Below are 22,524 nucleotides of genomic sequence, written 5' to 3' on the forward strand. Positions count from 1 at the left end.
CCACATACACTCCTATTCTATAGTGATCCACATACACTCTATAGTGATCCTCCTCATTCACTCCTGTTCTACTGATGATGGGCTTTACAGGGAGATCAGTGTCTATCTTATTGTGCCAGAATAAGTATCTGTCAGGAGTACAGATCAAACTCCAGGACTGATCATTACCTCCAAACATACACTCATCACCCCGTCCCTTCCTGCTGATGCTCTTATATGACACAGATATAAACACACATTTTCCACTCCACTCAATCTCCCAGTAACAGCGTTGATCACTCACACTCTCTCTACACAACACCTGAGACACATCAAATCTGTCTGGATGATCAGGATACGACTGTGGTGGGTAAGTGTTAGTAATCACTGTGTTGCTCTCAGACAGACAGAGGCACTTATTCACTGTGTTCAGATCCAGAGTGAGCCGATGGGAATCTGATGGAGATAAAACATATCACAATCAGGAATCATCAATCTGTCCATCTTTTAATCTACACTGTAAACATGATTTCTGCTGCTTGTTAAATGAACTTCATTAAAATGAGTTAAACCACACAATTACTGCACATTCTGTCCTGATTTAATTGAGTAAATCCACTTAAACACGTCAAACTGAAGTTCACTTTATCATTTGTGTTGAACGAACTGAAACTGGGCAGTTCCCAGCATGCTTTGCTCTGGTCTGGATCTATTCCAGAATCTGACGAGTTCATGTAGGATTTGTCTCAGATCTGAACTTGATTTAGGATCTTCTCCTCTCTCACAGAATTTCATCTGTAGTTGTGAATCTTAAAGCCTCCATCAGTTCGGTGATCGACTCTCAGGTCTGTTACCAAGAGCAGCTGCTGTGAAGAAACGCTCCAGATTCAAATGGAGGATCAAAACAGGTGCTTTTAATTATCGCGTTCTGACAACGGCAGTGATGTCTCGCGCTCATTGAAGTATATGCGCGAGACATCACTGCCGTTGTCAGAGCGCGATCAGACCAAACGAATCGAGTGATGAATGCAGTTGGACATAGTGGTGTATTAGAGGTAAAAAATTATATAAATACTGTTCGGTTTCTCGCACAAACCGATCGTTTCGTGTCTAAGGACATCAATGTGTCGTCACGAGGCGCAGGGTTTAATTTGGATTTGTCTGTCGTGTTTTATTTACTCTTATAGTCCAAGTTCCCGCTGACTTGCATTATACCACTGACAGACGGCAGCGGTTGGAGTTAAAAATCATCAGTTGTGTTCTACTGAAGAAACAAAGACACCTACATCTTGGATGCGCTGGGGGTAAGCCGATAAACATCAAATTTTCATTTTTGGGTGAACTATCCCTTTAAGATCGACTACAAGAGGACTTTGGTGTGTGTAAAGCGTGCGTTGTATATCAAAGCCATCAGCAGCTATAGGAGCTGCTATGACATGTAATATATGTGTGTGTGTGTGTGTGTGTTGGTTTTTGTGGTTTACAAGGACTGAAGGACAGTTGAATATGCACCAGCATTACGGGGACATTTGGGTTTATGAGGATAGGGGTCATGTCCTTGTAATTCAGATGTCATTGACTAATTCCCAGAAGATCCCTCCAAATTTTGGCACCGTGTCCTTATATCCCACAAAACCCTGAGGCCGGCTTCACACTGCAAGCATCAGCGGCGCATGAGCGTGAACTGCAGCTGCAGAGACGCGCGAGTATTCACACTGGAAGCGTTTGTACAGTGTCACAGCAGTGGCTGAACTTTAGAAATTTGAAAATTATTTTCCTTCAAACTAACTACATAGGCCTACCTGCAAACTCAAAAGAGGTTAAAAAGGTGACTTGTACAAACTAAACTGTGGTTGATTATTTGAGGCCTATAAGGTTAAGTACATGGCAAATTTCCTTAAAGAGAAAATATCTCTCAACTAATGCTGTAAACAGGAGCAACAGTTAATACATCATTATATTATTAAAAGGTTCAAATTAGTCGATTTGTAAGACAAATATAAAAACATTATTTCAAAATGATTTTCGTTCCTTGATTCAACTTCTCACATCAACTGTGCAGATATCAACAGCTCAACGGGGCTGTAGGTTTCCAGGTTGAGGTCACAAATGGGTTTGAATTTGTATGATGTGTCGAGTAGAATGCGTTTGACTAAAACAGCAAAAGGGGAGGGGGTGGGAGATGGGTGTGAAATACGGGAGACTCCTAGCAAAAACGGGGGTGTTGACAGGGATGTGGTCAGGGATGAAAGATCGTGACAGCTCATCCAGGGTCTCAGGTGTATGGGAAAGTAGTCAGTCACTCCTTGTGTTTGATGAATAACAGGTGAGCTGAGGGATAGCACAAAATTACATAAATCTCAACGATATGAAACACAAATGGGTGAAAACTATGAAATGAGCGAAAACGTCTCAGGTTATGTATGTAACCATAGTTCCCTGAGAACAGGGAACGAGACCCGGTGTCTGAAAGCCAACTATCCAACAACTCCAATCTCTATTGGCCAGCGACAGCCTATGACGTAATATTGCGCGACCAGAAGTATAAAAGGAGCGCCTGGAGAAGCAGTCAGTATCTATCGTCTTGAGGGACTGTTCAATGGGCAGCCCGAAGCATGGCATGGCAACGCAGAGTCTCGTTCCCTGTTCTCAGGGAACCATGGTTACATACGTAACCTGAGACGTTCCCTTTCGAAGGGAACTCAACTCTGCATTCATGACGCATTGGGGAACGAAATACCCACGCCGCCATGCTGAAGGATAGTGCATGTCAATATGTCTAGACAAACGTTCAGCAGTTTCAAGAGAAACGCCAGAAGCAACTCACCCTCAGGTCACACAAGGCTGTCAGTGACAGCATTCCCTACAGCCAACAGCCCAAGCTAAGCCTAAAAGAGGCTTCCTGCAGAAATCCTACCAAGGCTGCTCAGAGCTTCTGGAACCAACATTTCTGAGGAAAAGTGGTTCCTTAAAGGGAATGTAGCCAGGGAACCAAAGGAGCCCCAGCCAGTCACTAGGGGGAACAAAGTCAACCCTCATTGCTACCAGAGAGGCCAACCTAGCCTGACAAAGGACAGACTTAGTCTGTCCAACCCTGTCTGAATACAGAATCTATCCTGAAGAGCAGAACTCAACTGAGTGCTATAAACCCTTGTATTGAGGGGAGTATAATCCGCTCATCCTAGGATGTACTCAGCGCCTGACTGTATGCACTGAGGAGGCTGTGCGCTAGGGAACCCTGATACAGGGGAGCACAAACCAGCCTGGGGGCTGATTTCAACGGGAGACTTCATAGACTTCAACGATCAGCTTAGGGAGCTAAGCACAATTACATCAACAACCCAAAGGGGAAGTACGAAGCTCACATAACAGATAGACCATACTGTAGGCACATAATCATGGAGGCCGGGAAGGGGCCTACAGCATGACTAAAGTTCTGCATAAAGAACTACATAACACACCAGAATACTCAATCACACAGTAGTATTCCAAGGGCGGCCTACAAGGCCGCACACCTGAAATCTAGCTTGCTCTGAGCAAGAATGACCACATGACTTAGTAACTGTGAGTGCCCACATAACAGGCCAATGAGCAGTGTACTCGGTAAAAGAACCGTTTATACTCTTTTAAGCAAGAGAAGTACAGCGTACACCATCACGCGCTAAGGAAGGCCCCGCGGGGCCTATTACCTCAGCTAGACACGTGGCATCAGCTCGTGGCAGTGTTATCAAGCTCCAGGCTGGACAAATAACTGAACTGCAAAGGAAGTTAATAAGTCACCCAGGGCCCTGGCCAACCAGCAGCATATTAGTCCCTTTACTCTAGTAAAGAAATATACCATAACACATGCCAGCATGTTCCAAAGGAGGCCCAGAGGGCCTACCCATCACACACGGCGCCATCTAGTGGCCACTAAAGTTCTAGGAGCAAAATAGAACCAAGTTATAAACAAGGTAACTACTTAGCTCAACTAGAGCTAAAGGACACCATGCTCAAGGAAGTAATCACATAAAAACCGAACAACAGAGCGGTTTAACACAAGAACTCACCCTGAGAGGCAAGCCACTCAGAAACTGTACTCAGTAAAAGCACCCTTTACTCTAAAAGCGAAAGGAGTATACAGCCGAACTCCAGCATGATACACAGGAGGCCTACAACTTGTACACATGTGGCATCAGCTAGTGGCAATCATGACCCATCCATGATGATAAGTCACATAGAAACCAACACAAAAACTTTGCCAATATGCAAAATGAAAGGAGGCCCTGGTGGGGCCTTCAACTCCATAAGCACATGGCATCAACCAGTGATAACATCATGACTAACCAGCCAGCAGGCCAAGCACTCTGTAAAAAACACCTTAACTCTTAAACAAGAAGAGTGCACACTCCGCCACAGTACTCTACGAGAGGCCTGACCTAGGGCCTACTCTTACAGAGGTGGGCGTGGCCGATGGCAGTGATGGTAACCACACAGAACTGTGCCAACATGTAATTTGAAAGGAGGCCTTAGAGGGGCCTTCAACTTCAACACGTGGCGTCAGCTAGTGGACATCATGACCAAACTAACCAGCAGGCCATGTACTCAGTAAAACACCTTTTACTCTTAAAGCAAGAGGAGTACACACTCCGCCACAATACTCTACGAGAGGCCAGTGGTCATAATGGGGACCAAGTTCAAAGGGGAACAGCTCTAGACCCAACAAAATAATTTTGGGTAACTAGCTACAGTAGGTGGACAACCAAAATGGGTATTACCGCCGCGCATACCGCCGCCGCAGGGCCGTTGCGTTAACTGAAATTCAGTCGCGTGTAAAAAACTACCGCCAGGTGGCGCAAAGGGACGGATTGGAAAGTGACTGTAATAATAAAATGTCGGTTTGTAAACGCAGATGAAAGGACGAAGTAAAACAACAATAACATTATAATATAACATTTTAACATCCTTAAAAACCATTAGAAAATTTAAAGTGAGAGTTAATTTCAAAACGTGGGATAGTCTTTGGCTACAGTCTATGCATCAAAAATTAAAAGAAAGACCTTTACACAAAGTCTTACTGCATGCTATTGTCATTAAACAGTCATTACTAGGCATATATAGCCTATATATATATATATATATATATATATATATATATATATATATATATATATATAATATTAGGAGCACACACACACGGATTAAAAATGTAATATTTTCATTCTGGTTTGCTCTTAGCAAAAAAAAAAAAAAAAAAGTTCCATATGCGGAGCAAAATGAGAACGGTCCAGCATTAAGACCGCATTAAGAGCAATAATTCTTATTAACTGCTATTGTTCTTGATTTTTTTATTGTTGTTATTGTATATGCTATGTAATGTTTAGTGATTTTGATATTGCAGACTAAAATACCGGCAGGAATAAATATTTAGGCTAATTTACTCATTAAAACCAAAGGTGTTCATCAGTGATTGTACATCAAGAGCAAGGACACGTTGTGTGCAGTTTGTTTTGTGTTTTTACCAGAACGAAACGCTCGATTGTCTGTGTGAAAACTGCGCGTGTGCACGAGCGCCATGAGAACTGATAACAGCCGCAACGAGCACTGGCCATGATTTCAGAAACAACACATTCCAGCGGAAAGATCGCCTCTTATTTAACACAGACCTATATCTTATCGAATTGAGTTATTTCTTTCTTTTTAGGTAGCCTACAATTATTCGCTGAGTTTAAGTTCACTTTTGAGACGTTTCAGATTCTCGCAGAGAGACAGAAAGCGCACCCTGTTTTTTATTTTATTTTATTTTTCAAAAGTAGCCTACAAGGTTTTGTTGTTATTGTGAGCGTACACAAATAAAAGTAGACCATTTGTAGTCTTGCACTAATCTGTAGGCTATCACCAAAAATGACGGAAGGCCTGTTTTAAGTTGTTTCAGCTGTCATGAGGAGAAAATTCATCAGAACGCGCCGGCGCTTTCGTCGGCCAGAGGGATAAAAATGTAGCCAATTTAGTTTCATATTTATATTTAAATATTGGGCTATAGCCTAATATATTTTTTTAAGATGTCAGCAATGTTGATTATGAAAAGTGAATAGCATGACGGATGCGCAATGTCGGGAGACATGCAGCGGGTCAGACATAAGTTTGACCACTTCATTAAGTTTTGTTTTATAGTAAGTCTTTCTTTAAAGTGAATTTCGTTTTGTAGAAATTGTATCTTAATTTCAATCAATGTTTCATCAACCAATTGGCTATATTTAATAATTAATATAATATATTTAAAAACCAAGAACGTCGGGTGGAATGGATTGCGTAACAAACGAAACCATGTTTCCGCGGCCTTTAAATAAGGCTGAATCAATATACGTCTTTCTGTTTTAATTAAATTTATTTATTACTTTATTACATGTCTTTATTGCTTAAATAATTGATAAGATGTTTTTGGTCGAACAATATATTTTAGCTGGTCTAGTTAGACACAAATTTGCGTTGTGGCTTATTGCACAAACTTTTTTCCTACCACACGCCAAACTCATAACATTTCTTGCAGATTTAAAACAAAAAAAAAAACAACAACAAAAAACACGACGCTCCGACTTTTAAAAAATCCCTCCTCACTCCAGTCAAAACTTATTCTGCTCGGCAGCAGCAGACGCTGCCAATGTGCGGGGGGAGGGTCGATCCCATTCAGAACTTCTGGAGTGGAGCGTGAAACACTGCAAATCCCCATAACACAAACAAATAAACAAGAGTCTAACAATTGTGTATTTCGTCAGCTTATTTCATATGATCAGATCAGGATGTTAAAATTAACAAAAAGCACCAAGATTGCAAAAAGGTCTGTCACGTGCGCGCATAGCTTAGGGTAATATTTTGAGTCTCCCGCCCTCTGGATTAATGGCTTTGGTGACAAATATTTTAAACAAAGCGCCCTTCCCCCATCTCAAACTTGTCAAGTGTTGCAGAGCAAGCACTGTTAGGTTGGGTGAGTGCTTGTTATACACACAAGATAATGTAAACATTATACATTGATATATAAATGGAACATAATCGGTTTGTTGTTTTTGTTTGTTTTTCTTTAATATTTTTATTTTATTTCTTTGTCTTTAAGGAACATTGGATGGCAGTAAAGATTCTGTACAGTTATTGTTCTAATAATACGGAGTCATAATGTTACATATCTTGGTCAATTCTTTCCTGCTGCTTTACAGCTTAACCACAGTTTGCAACATCAGCAGTTATTGAAATGAACTGAATCAACACAGATCTGCTGATATAAATAAATAGGCCTAAATAAATAGCAAAAACCAAGATTGGGTTTGTACGGTTCATTTGAACTATAATTTAATAATTTATGTTATGATGTTATAGAGGTACAATGTACAGATGCCTATATGTTTTGCATAAACTAAGAATATTTAATAAAGAATCTTAAACTTCCAATATTAAACATTCATTTTGCTCTTAACTGCAGTCAAAATACAAATAGGCCTATAAAATATTCATTGTGTAGCCCATTGTGAAGAGTCAGATTAGGTGCAAACTATCTATAGCAGAAACGTTTTATCTTAATAGCCTCGCACTTGTTGAATAACAAAATGTTGATTATTGGGATATCAACATTTTTTTTTGTTCGTGATTGTGTATGGCATGACATTTCTTTTTGTAATGTTTATGGGCGTGTTAGTTAATGGATACAAACTGCACAATTGCAGTTTATCAGATTGTTACATAGCTATAATTGCACGATATGGTTGAAACATTAACACATTAAAATCGTCTGATAATCATACAGTAGTTAACAAGAACACTTTGTAAGCGATGTATTACCATTACATCATGGGCATACAGGACACCCCCGCAGCCCCCACGCTATGATGGGCCCCGTCGCAGATCATTTGCTAGCCTTTGCTTTTTTAGAACTAAACTCAATTGACTAAAGATAAAAATAAAGCATCCAACTGATTCAGTTGGATGCTTTATTTTTATCTTTAGTCAATTGAGTTTAGTCGAAAATGCAAGCAGAATACAATAGAAAATAGTGCTAAATTACCACAAAAGGGGGGAAAATTCACTCTTGTTTCCATTGCCGTTTGTAAGGTAGCCAAGACAACAGCAAGCTTTGATGCACTGTTACTGTGTTACTGTTAGCGGTCGTGTGCCGAGACAAAATAAATATGTTCGGTCTTTGCTGAGATATTATTATTATTATTATTATTATTTTTTTTATTATTATTATTATTATATTGCCCAAACGTAAATATCCTAGCCAATAAGTCTAGAGTTAGGCTATTTCTTTATTCTTTTACTGTAAATACATGAATTTAGTTTAGACCTATATATCATTTGAAACACCGATCGAAATTACTGAAAATTTGCGGCCGAAACAGCAATTTACGCGCTTGTCTAGAAGGGAACCTTATATAGCCTAGCCTATACGCAAATTTGTGTCTAACTTAGAATTTAGACCAGCTAAAATATATTGTTAGACCAAAACATCTTATCAATTAATTAAGTAATAAAGACATGTATTTAAGAAATTTAATTAAAACAGAAAGACATCTATTGCTTCAGCCTTATTCAAAGGCCGGGGAAACATGAGTTCGTTTGTCAGCCATTCCACATCCGACGTTCATGGTTTTCTTCCTAATTATTAAATATAAGCAATTGGTTGATGAAACCTTGATTGAAATTAAGATACAATTTCTACAAAACGAAATTCACTTTAAAGAAAGACTTACTATAAAACAAAACTCAATGAAGTGGTCAAACTTATGTCTGACCCGCTGCATGTCTCCCAACATTGCGCATCCGTCATGCTATTCACTTTTCATAATCAACATTGGTGACATCTTAAAAAAAATTATATTAGGTTATAGCCCAATATTTAAATATAAATATGAAACTAAATCGGCTACATTTTTATCCCTCTGGCCGACGAAAGCGCCGGCGCGTTCTGATGGATTTTCTCCTCATGACAGCTGAAACAACTTAAAACAGGCCTTCCGTCATTTTTGGCGATAACCTACAGATTAGTGCAAGACTACGAATGGTCTACTTTTATTTGTGTACGCTCACAATAACAACAAAACCGTGTACTTGTGAAAAATAAAATAAAATAAATAAAAAACAGGGTGCGCTTTTAGCTGTCTCTCTGCGAGAATCTGAAACGTCTCAAAAATGAACTTAAACTCAGCGAATAATTGTACCAAAAAAGAAAGAAATGTCTCAATTCGATAATAAATTCGTAGGTCTGTGTTAAATAAGAGGCGATCTATGCGCTGGAATGTGTTGTTTCTGAATTTGTATTTGATATTTTAAGGAATAGAAGACACTCCTGCATTTAAATGCGGCAGCAGGAGTTGCAGTTTTTTTATGACGTTTTATTAATATGTCCATTCTTTTTAGTTTCAATGATTTAGCTAAATCGTGCCTTAATAATGGGAGCGAAATTATTCAGTGACTCACGTTTTAATATAAAGGATATAATTCATGAAACACACAACAATTTCTTAATCAGCGTCCAAACAGATAGGCTATATTTTTCCTAAGGTAGTTATCTGTCAAAATAAAAGGACAGGTAACGAATAACAAAGTATGTGCGTGTCAAAAATTTAAAGGAGTTTAAAATATAAATAAAAAATGTATTTGTGATAAATATAGGCATAATATGTGAGAAAATTGACATTTCACATAAAGATAAATGTGCTTAGACGCATTTGTTGGATAACGTGGTTAAAGCTCCACTCAGCGGTCAAAAGCTGCAAAATGCACTTTGCGACGCGGCGGCGGCGGCACGCGCGGCGGTAGAAACACCGTTTTGGATGGCCACCTACTGTACAACAACCTGAGCTAAGCCTACACATTCCAACAGGCAATGTACCAAAAATTACATGGTACAATAAATATGCTAACATGATCTAAGGGAGGCCTACAAGGCCTACCACCTCAAACAAACATGAGCACAAGCCTGAGGCTGTGCTAAGATACATGAGCAAACTCGCGATCATATACCAACAGCGCCCGAGATACAAGCTGTACTAAGAAGGAGGCTAATAATATAGAGCCAACAATCTTTACAGTATATGTAAAACAGCTGCTGTGGTCATGATCAACTGGGAGCTAACAGAGATCATCTTTAATTCTAACCAGAAAAACTCACTACACTCAATCTGAGTGTGCAATCCAACAGGTGATGCACTCAGTGAAACAGAACAACAGAACACCACATTCTTAGATAGAGGCTAATCACAGCCTGCTATCATAGAAACACCAGACAGATCTGTAGATCTGTGCTGAACCCTTGAGAACGGAGGCTAACTATTAGCACCGTAGCTCAAACTTGAATATAATTCAAGGGGCTCACAGGAAGACATTATAAAGCATGACAAAGTTCTAGAAAGTGGGGCCTAGCAACACTACATAACTTATCTCCTCAAAGATAAGGGCCTACCACCTGGGAAAAACAGCACCAGGAAGGCTAATAACAGCCTAAAACCTTAGCTGTTAACCCCAGCCATAGCACCTACATAATAGCGGAGGGGAAATGGGCATACGGCCTAACAACTCCCTCAGGAGGAGGCCAGAACTAGGAACTATACAACCATACAAGGGATAGTAATAATAAGGGTGATGTAATAGACAAACACCTAACCTAGCTCTAGCCTAGCCACTAGCTATGGCCTACTGAGCCAAGCAAAGCCTGGGCTTCACTTTAAATCCTCTCAGATATGAGCAGAAAATGAAGCACTACAAGCCAGTTAAACCTAAAAGCACTTTACACTATCAAGCCAGAAGGCGGCCTTAGAAAAATATTATCAAAGGCCCAGCCGTCAGCCTGACTGTTAAAGAAGCACCTGAGCATGTAAAATGAAACCAAAAACTCAGGAGGTGGAGGAAGAAGGGGCGAGGGCAAATGCAAAGTCATCCTCGCAACGAGAGGGAATCGATTACAGACGCTACTGGTGTACGTGATCGATCACCTCCTCCAAAAGCTGCTTCTTCCTCCTCGAGTCCAGCCATCTCTGCGCCTTGCTCGAAAGGAGGAGGTGCCCGAGCGGCCATACTGGACCTCTGGCCCTGTCTTAGAGCCTCAGTTCGAGATGGACCAGCCTCCTGATTAACTATATGCTCAGAAAAACTATACAGGAAAACAAGGTCTCATTTTAAAAACATAAAATATAGACCCCATCTCATCTTCCTGTGGCTCAAAGACGAAGATTCCTAATACTTTTTTTTTCTACATGAAAAAGGATAGAATCTAGGGTTCTTTTAAGCCTAAAAGATCCTCTCACTATCAAACCGAAAAAGCGGGCTGACAGAAATAAATCACTATGGGCCCAGCCATCAGTCTGACCATAAGAAGTATCTGAGCATGATATAAAATATATATACACGCATACAAATACATATATAATACATATATATACATATACACACCCACACATATATATATAGGAGGTGAAAGAAGAAGAGGAGAGGGTAGATATAAATCACCCTTATATATCTGGGGGATCGATTACAGATGCAATGGTGTTTACAATCGATCACCCATCTCACTCTCACTTCTTCGTCTGTCTGGGCTCAGATACAAATCTGAACGGCTAGGGGTTTTTCCATGCCCTCCCGATCTCAAACGCAGAAATCAGGAAGGAATGGAAAGTTTATGGGATGCTGCAGCATTTATGGACAGAAAGGAACCGCTCGTCAAGCCGTCCTCGCGCAGCCCCTTTCTTAACACGCTTTCACAGCAGCTGCAGCCTGCCGAAAAGCGTGTCCCAAAAACACCAGCAGCTCCACATACACAGCAGCCAGAGGAGCGCTCACTGCCGGACGCGATGACATCAAACACGGACGTCATCGTCATCCAACAACTCATCCTCGCCAGCCCCGGGGGAGTTGAGAGAGAATACAACTCTCTCAAACTTCCCAACGAGCTCACCTGCGAGCCCTATGATTGCAGCCGCTGTTTTGCCTCAGCACAAAACGGGCCAGAATCACCAGGCGCAGATGCAGACTTTTTACTTTTAAATGTACAGATTTTAAATATAAATGAGTTTTATTTTCTGTCCTGACAGTGTTCATTATTTAATTCATGAATAGGATATGTTGATATTTCAAACTGCGTTTCTCTGCATTTATTGTGGATTTACTGTCAGTACTAAACTCACAGATCACATGGGTACAGTATTTTATACTGTGGATGACAGTGTTTGTCCACCACCACTGAAGACAATTTTAGACCCAGGAAAAACCCTGTAATGTGAAATTTGTTTTAATTTGATGTTTTCAGTTGACAGTGATCAATCAGTGTTAATGGAGTCAAGTTTCTGTGCTGCTTCATTTGGATCATCTCTGAATCCTTTGTCTGCAGTAGAATGTTTTCTTGAGAAAAATAAATATTATTTTTTCTGAAAATATAAAGCTTTTGTAACATTATAAATGTCTATACTGTCACTTTTGATCAATTTAATGCATCCTTGCTGAATAAAAGTATTAATTTCTTTCAAAAAAAAAAAAAAAAACTGACAATAATCATAAATGTTTCTTGAGCAGCAAATCATCATATCAGAATGATTTCTGAAGGATCATGTGACACTGAAGACTGGAGTAATGATGCTGAAATTTCAGCTTTGATTACAGGAATAAATGACTTTTTTGAATATATTTAAATAGAAAACAGCTATTTTAAATTGTAATAATATTTCACAATATTACAGATTTTGCTGTGTTTTTGGATCAAATACATGAAGCCTTAGTGAGCAGAAGAGACTTCTTTTAAAACATTAAAAAATCTTACTGTTCATAAACTTTTGACTGGTAGTGTATAACACACTCTCACATGTTTTTTTTTTAGTATTTTTGGGAGGAGTAAGATTTACATGTGTGGTTTCAACAACCAGATGCATTTAGACTTGTTCAGTTTCTTCTGGAATGCGTCCCAGACCTCCTCCTGAAGTGATCTGAGCGAATGTGTTTCGGAGGGAATTTACACCTGGTCTTTTCATGATCGGATAGCTATCCCATCAGAGAAAACACATGAAGTGACCAGGTGTACACAGATTTTAAAGAAACACAGTTTGAACCAAAAATATTTTACTTGTCTCATAATAAGATAAATCTTTGTCTTTGTGTTTTGTGTCATTGCTTTTGTAAAGCATCTCTCAAACAAACTAAAATAAAAAGCACGATATGGCTTTGTGCCCTCATCAAATTACAAAAGACGATAATTAAGTTAGTCTGTAGTCTGTTGTGCTGCATGTTTCAGAGTGAAGAACACACTTTGATCACTCCATCAGCTTGTTTTCCATGTCTCGGTTCACAGGAAATGAATGCAGTGAACTTCATCTCTGCATGTGCCTTGAGTTTAATGTGCATTTGGGAATGCAGGGAGCACCAGTTATACTGTTTTCACAGTCACATTATATCCAACATTTTTGTGGACAGCTGATTACAGTATTTCACCTGATTTGTAATAAGATGCAGTTATAAACCTATTTTCACTAAAACTGCAGGTTTCTGACAATACAACAGTATTGTAACATCCTTTTGTAAAATAATATACTCTTTATAAAATATTCATTTTTCATTTACAGTAGTATTATTTTACTGTCTTAGCAATAATTCTAATAATGGTGATCTAAAAGTATTATAGTTATTATTTATTATTAAACAGCATCATTTGACAGATAGTGTGTGTGTGTGAGAGAGAGAGAGAGAGTGCGTGTGTGTGAGTAGACCTACATTTGTGTAGTCCTGCTGTTATCCTGAACTCTCCCCCATGATCCACACTAGAAAACACACACAATGATAGTTAGTCAGTAAACACACTCACACACTCTCTCACTCTCTCTCACTCACACACACTCACACACACACACACACACACACACACACACACACAAAACAATTTTTTAATTTTGGAAAATTGTAAGGCTAAGTACATTACCAACCAAGTCTGTTACAGACACAGCTCGTTCCAATAGGCTTTGTATTACAAAAATAATATAAACATAATTGTGGAAGGAAAATCAGTCAGGAGCAAAACAAAACGCCGCATAAATTCCGCCGCCCAGATATGTCAACAAAGCCTCTTATCCCAAATTCATACACGGTCCACAGGTGCAGGAAATCAGTTCTACCAGAAAGACTCGGGAGTCAAGAAAACGTTTGAATAAGATTTGTTTAACAGTTGGTATGCAAATTAGTAACATGAAGATGAAATGATGATGGGGTTATGTGACAAGCAGGGCGGAGCGAGAGCTGTGAGGGAACGGCGCGAGGCCGGTGGCATCATTTGCTAAGGAGTGTCAGCTGCGCACCACACCGGTCTCGTATTTCTCATGTAGGAGCTCCGGAAGCATAAAGGGAGGAGCGACAACAGTGAAGGACGAGAGAGGACCAGGCCTGGATTTATGTTATGTTTTTATTGTGTTAGTGTGCGGCAGTCATCCGTGAGGGATGGCCGCTATTTTACTTTTGTTTTGAATTTGTATATTTTGTATTAAAGTGTGTTGAACGTTCACCAGATCCTGCCTCATTCTTCCCACATAAATGAACTGCGTTAGACCTTCAAGGGTCTAGTGGAGTCCATGCCTCGACACGTCAGGGCTGTTTTGGCAGCAAAAGGGGGACCAGCACAATATTAGGAAAGTGGTCTTAATGTTATGCCTGATCAGAGTAGTTTTGTATGTGTGTGTGTGAGTGTGTGTGTTTGGCATCAGTGTCTCTAATAGGGTAGCTTAACTGTTTAAAGAAGAGTGACATTACTACCTCATTACTGAGAAACTGAGTCTGTACACATCAGGGGCATTTCCTCCGAGTAGGCAAGGGAGGCAGTGCCTCCTCAAAAAAAATAGGATGAGAAAATAATTCATATTACATATAAAACAACACAAATATTACAAATTATGACATTTAAAAGAGCGCAAGTCACGTGTATTTCTTCAGGAACACTGCCAAACAGCGACACCCGCAGGTAAAGTTACACAGAGGAGTCATGCTTTACAGTCTATGGAGTCATGCCTCCCTTTCCTCTCATAGGAACCCATATAAAATCATCAGACCCCCGCGTGCGGTGGGTTTTGTGGGGGTAATTGAGAATGAATGGGGGAAAGTCACGTGAGAGGAGGCAATGTCTCCATCGCACTATGATTGGATGTAATTGGTTATGATTGGATATGATTGGTTTGTGCGATAAATCCCGCCTCTATACGTGCGCGTTCCGCGCGTCAGTTTGACTGAACAAATGATGGCGTCAATCGGAAGACTAATTGAAAAGTAAGTAAACAGATCACAGTTAGATATAACCGCTTTATGTCACGTCAGAATCAAACTTGAAATGGACTGAAAGCATGATGACTGCGGGGGTTTTAGTGCAATCAGTGTGGTGAAATTAAAAATACAATTCGTGTCTGTGACAGACGGTATTTACGGAGCATGACTGATGATCCAAAATATCATAGGTTAACAATTAAAAAGAAAAACCGCAATACACAAATAAAATATAGTTTAAATTATTATTGCATTTAGTTATTATTTTGGAATGAAATGCTTAAAACACTAACTTGATGAGACTGACTTGGTTTTGATAAATAGAATCTTTTTTTTTTTCTTTTTTTGATGTACTGTAAAGTAATGTTCATTTAACAAGGAAGATGTGTCAACTTTAAGAGTAATGCACATGAATTTACATTGATTCATAAAAAAAATGTGCCTCCTCATTTCAGAACACCACTGCACGCCACTGGTACACATGTACACCTGTTTTCATCAGGTAGCTTCAAATCTTCATAAATCGTTTCGAATCAGAGGTTCGGACCGTGAATCAAACTGCCAAAGTCACATGAACCATTGAAATTTTGAAACACTTATGACGTAACAAAGCCTCGTTTAATAAAATCACGTGACTTTAGCACTCCAAACCTTTGATTCGAAACACAAGATTCATGAAGATTCAAAGCTTCATGAAGCAGTGTTTTGAAATCGCCCATCACAAGATATTGTTGAATAAAGTCATTATTTTGTTATTTTTGTGCACAAAAAGTATTCTCGTCGCTTTATAATATTAAGGTTGATCCACCGTAGATTTTAATCAAAAATATGTTAATTTGTGTTCTGAAGATGAACGAAGGTCTTACGGGTGTAGAATGACATGAGGGTGAGTAATTAATGACATTATTTTCATTTTTGGGTGGACTAACCCTTTAATTTACACTTTCAATGCCCAGAAAGGTAGTAAAGACATATTTAAAACAGTTCATGTGACTGCAGTGGTTCAACCTTAATGTTAAGAAGCGACAAGAATATTTTCGGTGCGACAAAAAAAACAAAATAATGACTTTATTCAACAATTTTCTCTGTTCCTTATCAGTCTTGGACACACGTTCACGAGAGCACCAAGACCCAGAAATGCAGGACTGTATTTACAGAGAAAGACGCATGCTCAGCATAAAACATTTCATAACTATGTCTGCAGATTTCCACATAGAGGATGAATTGTTTTTTTTTTGTTTTTTTGCACAACCTTACTTATTCGAAAAAGAATATACAGAGAACGAACTAAAAGAGATGGAAGAGGCTGCAACACAACCACAGCCACAAGCTTCTAAAAGACAGAGAGCAATGGAGAGCTGGTGGTGTAGATGCCATCAGAGCCAAGCGATGCCTACTGAACAAGACAGTGTACTGCATCGATTGTGATATTGAAAGTGTGGAAAATTCATGCGATGAAACGACACATGTCTCGTATCACCACACGCATGTGTCATGGTGCTCTCGTGAACGTGTGTTGGAGACTGTTGTCATTTTGTTTTATGGCACACAGAAAGTATTCTCGTCACTTCAAAATTTAAAGGGGCTCTATGTAGGAATGACATCCAGTGTTCAAAATAGGTACTGCAGTCCAAATTCAAAATATTGTTTGGCCCACCCCCTCGTTCAAAGACGCGGGTTGCCAGCTTTTACAGCATATGGTTGCCAGCAACAATAGGGAGCGCAATTGACAATGAAAGCTGAGGAGACTTGCACACTGTAAGCTGATGAGTTGATTTATCTGTTTTGATATGCTGTTGTTCATAGAGATATTTAGATGGATTCAGAGGCTTTTTAGTAGAGATGCACCGATTGCAATTTTCTTGGCCAATTCTGATTTCCGATTTTTTGTTAGTATGATCAGCTGATACCGATTTTTGCTGATTCAGATTTTCTTTCTAAGAACTATAATTGACAACATATACAAAAAAAATCTACTTTTCTTCAATGCAGTTTTATTTTCATTAAAAAAAACAAGTAAAATGTAAGTAATAAAATATAAACAGCTCAAATAAATGCAATAGAATAAAGAGAGCTATGAAACTAAGTTTTTCAGGTTACCTGGGTTTTTATTCAGGTAAGAACATTCAGTGTTATTTTACATTGGTTATCTTAATTTCTGTAGTCTTTATTGTAAATAATTCTTACCATTAAAGTTATGAAACATATTCAGTCAAGAGCAGAAAGTGATTTTCTTTGTCTTTTGTTCTTTGATTAACATGACAGACAGCAGGCAGGAATACTGGACTGCTGTCCCTTTAAGAGTTCACGAACGGTGTTCAAACGGACCCAATAATGTTATACACAACATGGGTTCACTTTCTTAGCAATTTAACGATTCAAAACTGACAGTGTTTATCTGAATACTCGCCAAGATTGCCTGTGCCGCTGGTTTTGACATACTTTTGTATGTATTTGACAGTTTAAGTGCAGGAAGGCGCTTATTTTGGTACTTGTGACTCTGTTTGACTTCTGTCTCTGTTTGAGACTGAGCGTGGCTTGTACCGCTTCACTTATATAGATCAGTAGTGCACGCGCTTTCTGTGTGAGCGCGAGACCTGCAGGAATGACTAAAATTATGCGCAATACAAGCACTACTTAACCAGAGCGAATGAGACGAGTGAGAGAGAGGAGGCGCCTGCGCGGGTGTGTGTCACTTCACCTGTGACAGAGAAGAGAGCGAGAACGCGCAGCTGACGTTATTGCCTGATTCTCTGACTCAGTTTGTTTGTTGGTTTCCATGGCTACAATACGCAGTGTTTTCCGCCAACTGGCAACCTGTGATGTCGAAATACTATTGGATAAACTGCAGCACGAGGTTTCGCACAGACCAGAACAAAAACAGACATTCCGACACGGAACGCACATTTTCAAAGAAGAATATCTGGCTGTAGCATTGTGTTTCTGAGAAACAAGTAGGTGAACTTAGCATGTTTCCTAAATATCTGTAAACATATTGGGGTATTTTTATGCTTTATTAAAGTAAAAATCTTACATAGAGCCCCTTTAAGGTTGAAACACTGTAGTCACATGGACTGTTTTAAATATGTCTTTACTACCTTTCTGGGCATTGAAAGTGTAAATTAACTTGCTGTCAATGCATGCCTCACTGACCCATCGGATTTCATCAAAAATATCTTAATTTGTGTTCTGAAGATGAACGAAGGTCTTACAGGTGTGGGACAACATGAGGGTGAGTAATTAATGACTGCATTTTCATTTTTTGGTAAACTAACCCTTTAATTCTGTAAAACCCTTGTATAGCTATGTTGTGTACAGCATGGATTAAAGTTACCATTGTGTTAGAAACAAATAAACATTCTTTGGATGAAGCTGATTGTATCCTGTGTTTTTACCAACACCCCTTGAGGAAAGCTAGATATCAGACATCACTTACTTGTCACAGATCCCTTGTCTCCTGGACTCCAATTCCCATTATCCTCCTGTTCTCCTCACCTGCACTCACTTCCCTTCGTCATCTCCCCATCATCACTCATCATCATCACCTGGACTTCCTCGTTTGCACTCCCTTTATATATGGACTCACTCCCTTCACTCCTTGTCTCTTCTTAATGTTATTTTCATGTGATGTTGTGCTTCGGCTCCGTGTTCTTCATTAAAACCCTTGTTTGTGGATATCCTGTTTAAGCTTCATCTCTATTGCATACACGTCACGTAACAGAAGAAGAGACCAATACCGCTGGATACCCACAATTTGCAATGGGGATTTTTCTGTTTCCCGAGCACCCTGAACCTCTCATGGCGGACGAAAGACTTTGCCTTTTGCGGCAGGGTGGCAGGCCGTTGGAGAGGTATGTGGAGGAGTTTTTGGAGGTTTCCAATTTGGTGAGCTGGACTGATGCCTGTATTAACGTTTCTGATATTAACGTAGTGTTTCTGATGGGACTGGACAGGGACGTGATTCGTTATAACGAACCAGCCTGTAATTTCTCCTTAGTCGATTCTCTAAATTTAATTCTCTCTTTAAATGGTTCTAACTTTGAAGTCGATAAAATTTCAAAGGAACCAGAGTCCCAGTCCAGCCCCATCAGCAGCTTATCGGGCATCACCAGCTCACCTCACCCCAGAACCCTGCCCATACCGCTTCAACGGTCCTGCCTGCTCCTGGCCGCCAGTCGCCGCCGAGCCCTCTGCTCCAGCCGCCGCCGCCGAGCAAGCCTCTCCAATCTCCACTGAGCCCTCTCCAGTACCAGTGGGGATTTTAATCGCGTTTGAGGGGATGGACTGGACCCCTTTTCCAGCCCTCTCAGCTCCAGTAGCTGCCAACGAGTCCGCTCCAGTAGCTGCCTACGAGTCCGCTCCAGTAGCTGCCTACGAGTCCGCTCCAGTAGCTGTCTACGAGTCCGCTCCAGTAGCTGCCTACGAGTCCGCTCCAGTAGCTGCCTACGAGCCAGTATCTCCAGTCCCCGCCGCCGAGCCAGTATCTCCAGTCTCCGCCGCCGAGCCAGTATTTCCAGTCTCAGCCACCGAGCCAGTATCTCCAGTCTCAGCCGCCGAGCCAGTATCTCCAGTCTCAGCCGCCGAGCCAGCCTCTCCAGTCTCAGCCGCCGAGCCAGCCGCTCCATGCTCCTCTGCCGAGCCAGCCGCTCCTGCCGCAGCCGCGACAGCCGCTCCTGCCTGTCACGAGCCTGCTCCTGCTCTCTCCGAGCCCACTCAAACCCACAACTCCACTCCTCTCCGTGGTCTTCCCAAGACTTCCCTAAACCTCCCAAAGTATTTTTTTGGGGGGGGGGGGGGGGGGGGGGGGGGGGCAGGTACCTGTGGGTGGGGTACATGTGGGCGCCACACATGTGGGTGGGCTTCCAGCACCACCATGGCAGCCCTCGTCTCCTGACCCGCCATGGCTGCCCTCTGCACCTGACCCGCCGAGGCGGCCCACGTCTCCTGACCCGCCGAGGCGGCCCACGTCTCCTGACCTGCCGAGGCGGCCCACGTCTCCTGACCTGCCGAGGCGGCCCACGTCTCCTGACCTGCCGAGGCGGCCCACGTCTCCTGACCCGCCTTGGCTCATAGACCCGCCCTGGAGACCTCCACTCCAACCCATGCCTCTCCCTGCACCGGCATGAGGTCTCCTGGGCGCCCCCTCCCCGGTGTTCCACCTACGGCGTGATGTCACAGATCCCTTGTCTCCTGGACTCCAATTCCCATTATCCTCCTGTTCTCCTCACCTGCACTCACTTCCCTCGTCATCTCCCCATCATCACTCATCATCATCACCTGGACTTCCTCGTTTGCACTCCCTTTATATATGGACTCACTCCCTTTACTCCTTGTCTCTTCTTAATGTTATTTTCATGTGATGTTGTGCTTCGGCTCCGTGTTCTTCATTAAAACCCTTGTTTGTGGATATCCGTTTAAGCTTCATCTCTATTGCATACACGTCACGTAACATTACTACAGTCCCTTTTTCAGGCATACTACATAAATTCTGAAACTATTTTACTGATGAAGTCGTGGGGCAGCACTAACACATTCCTGTGCATGTGTATGTTTGAATGTGTTTGTGTTAGTGTGTGTCTGTACTACATTTGTGTTCCTTTGTATTGGACATGGAGCGGGAAAAAATCATTCTCTAATTTAGTTGAGACCTGCCTGGAATTACTTTAGCTCTGCATTTACTTGACAATATTTGAGCACCTTAGAAAGTTTGTCAATCAATCAGAATCAAGCATTCAACAGCCCTGTAGTATAACTGCAGCTAAACCTCTCAGTTTATTCTCAGTAAAAACTTTTGTAAATGTATGAAAGAAATAAAGTCAAACTCTTCCTGCTCAATGTACTTAAGTTTATCCAGTGTGCAGTTTTGATGGTTGAATTTATCAATGAATGAATCTCCTGGGTGATTGTAGCTCAGGTCCAGCTCTCTCAGGTGTGAGGGGTTCAAACTCAGAGCTGAAGACACATAACCACAGCCTTCCTCTGTCAACATACAGCCAGACAACCTACAAACACACACAGCAACAGTCCACATGACATTAGTTTGACAATCAGATCAGTCACTATCACACACTGACCTGTGCAGTTTGTATGCTGTTATTTTCTGTAGATTCAGTCATAAAAGTAACAAAAGTGTTTGTGGAAATGTACCAAAGTATTCATTCACTTTTCTAAACATGTACAGCAGTGAAGCGCGCACCATTCACAATAGCAACTTTTGATTCCATCCACTGAAGCGTTTATTTTCTATGGTGATCAGTCAACTGTGTTGAGCTTGTTCAGATGGTGACAAGTCAAGAATCTGAAGAACGATTCAACGAACGATTCAAGCACATCCATATTTGTATGAGTACAAGTACATGAGTTTGGTATCGGTCCCGATCAATTTCCATTGACTATTTCCATTACATCGAGAACAAATGTCACATTCGATCATTTATTGTGATACAATCATTTATTGTGATAGCATTTTGTTAATTCAGGAAGGAATTTTAAAACTATTTACATCAGTATCTCAATAAAAACAGCTGACAGTTTATAAATAATTAACTTTGAAAATAAATAAATAAAGCATTTAAACTCAAACTCATTATTCAGTCAGTTTGGACATCAGAAAGAAGCCTCACTCCCGAATCCTGTAGGTCATTGTTACTCAGGTCCAGCTCTCTCAGGAAGTTTGAGGATTGTAGAACTGATGACAAACTCTTACAGCACTGAGCAGTGAGATTACAGCACTGTAGCCTGTGTAGCGAACACAACAATCAGTGATATCAATGCTTTTTAGGTAGTGTTTATAATCTAGAGCATAGATAACTTGGAAAAACCTTTGACTGTAGGGATGTAAGCAAAGCTAAAACAATTTTCATAAAACATCAAACCTGTATTTTTTTTTAATTTATGATACAATTAAGAATAATAAAAAGGGTAAAACTCAGGTTCAACTTGTCTGATTGTGGAAACACGTTGGCATTTAATATCATCACATACATTGAATAACATGTTCATTTATTCTTTTTTTTTTTTTTTTTACTGTCTAGGCCAACAAGTCATCCATGTAAAAGGAAGTCCCAATTACAAAAAACCAACAGTGCATATAAATGAATGTAAAGAAGACTCTTACAGTGCTTTTCTTGTGTTTTTGATCACTGGCAGCAGTCTTATTACTGCTTCATCAGATCTTCTGTATTTCTGCAGTTCAAACTTCTCTTGAGTCTCTTCTGACATCAGGAGCACAAACACCAGACCAGACCACTGAGCAGAGGAGAGATTCTGTGCTGAAAGATTTCCTGAGCTCAG

At 40.6% G+C, this 22,524-nt stretch overlaps 1 protein-coding gene and 1 long non-coding RNA gene across 2 annotated transcripts in view; one reads left to right on the forward strand and one right to left on the reverse strand.

Annotated features, from left to right (window-relative positions):
* Positions 1 to 22,524, forward strand: part of LOC125245497 (zinc finger protein 585A-like) — a 332,027-nt gene that overhangs the window by 231,244 nt on the left and 78,259 nt on the right. The gene's annotated exons all lie outside the window — the stretch shown is intronic.
* Positions 343 to 18,711, reverse strand: LOC125246072. The gene is made up of 3 exons (XR_007179713.1): positions 18,668 to 18,711; positions 13,702 to 13,748; positions 343 to 435 (listed from the first exon to the last, which is right to left on the reverse strand). It is a non-coding gene; the product is annotated as an uncharacterized LOC125246072 (long non-coding RNA).

Source organism: Megalobrama amblycephala, linkage group LG1, assembly GCF_018812025.1.
Source record: "Megalobrama amblycephala isolate DHTTF-2021 linkage group LG1, ASM1881202v1, whole genome shotgun sequence".
NCBI lineage: Eukaryota > Metazoa > Chordata > Actinopteri > Cypriniformes > Xenocyprididae > Megalobrama > Megalobrama amblycephala.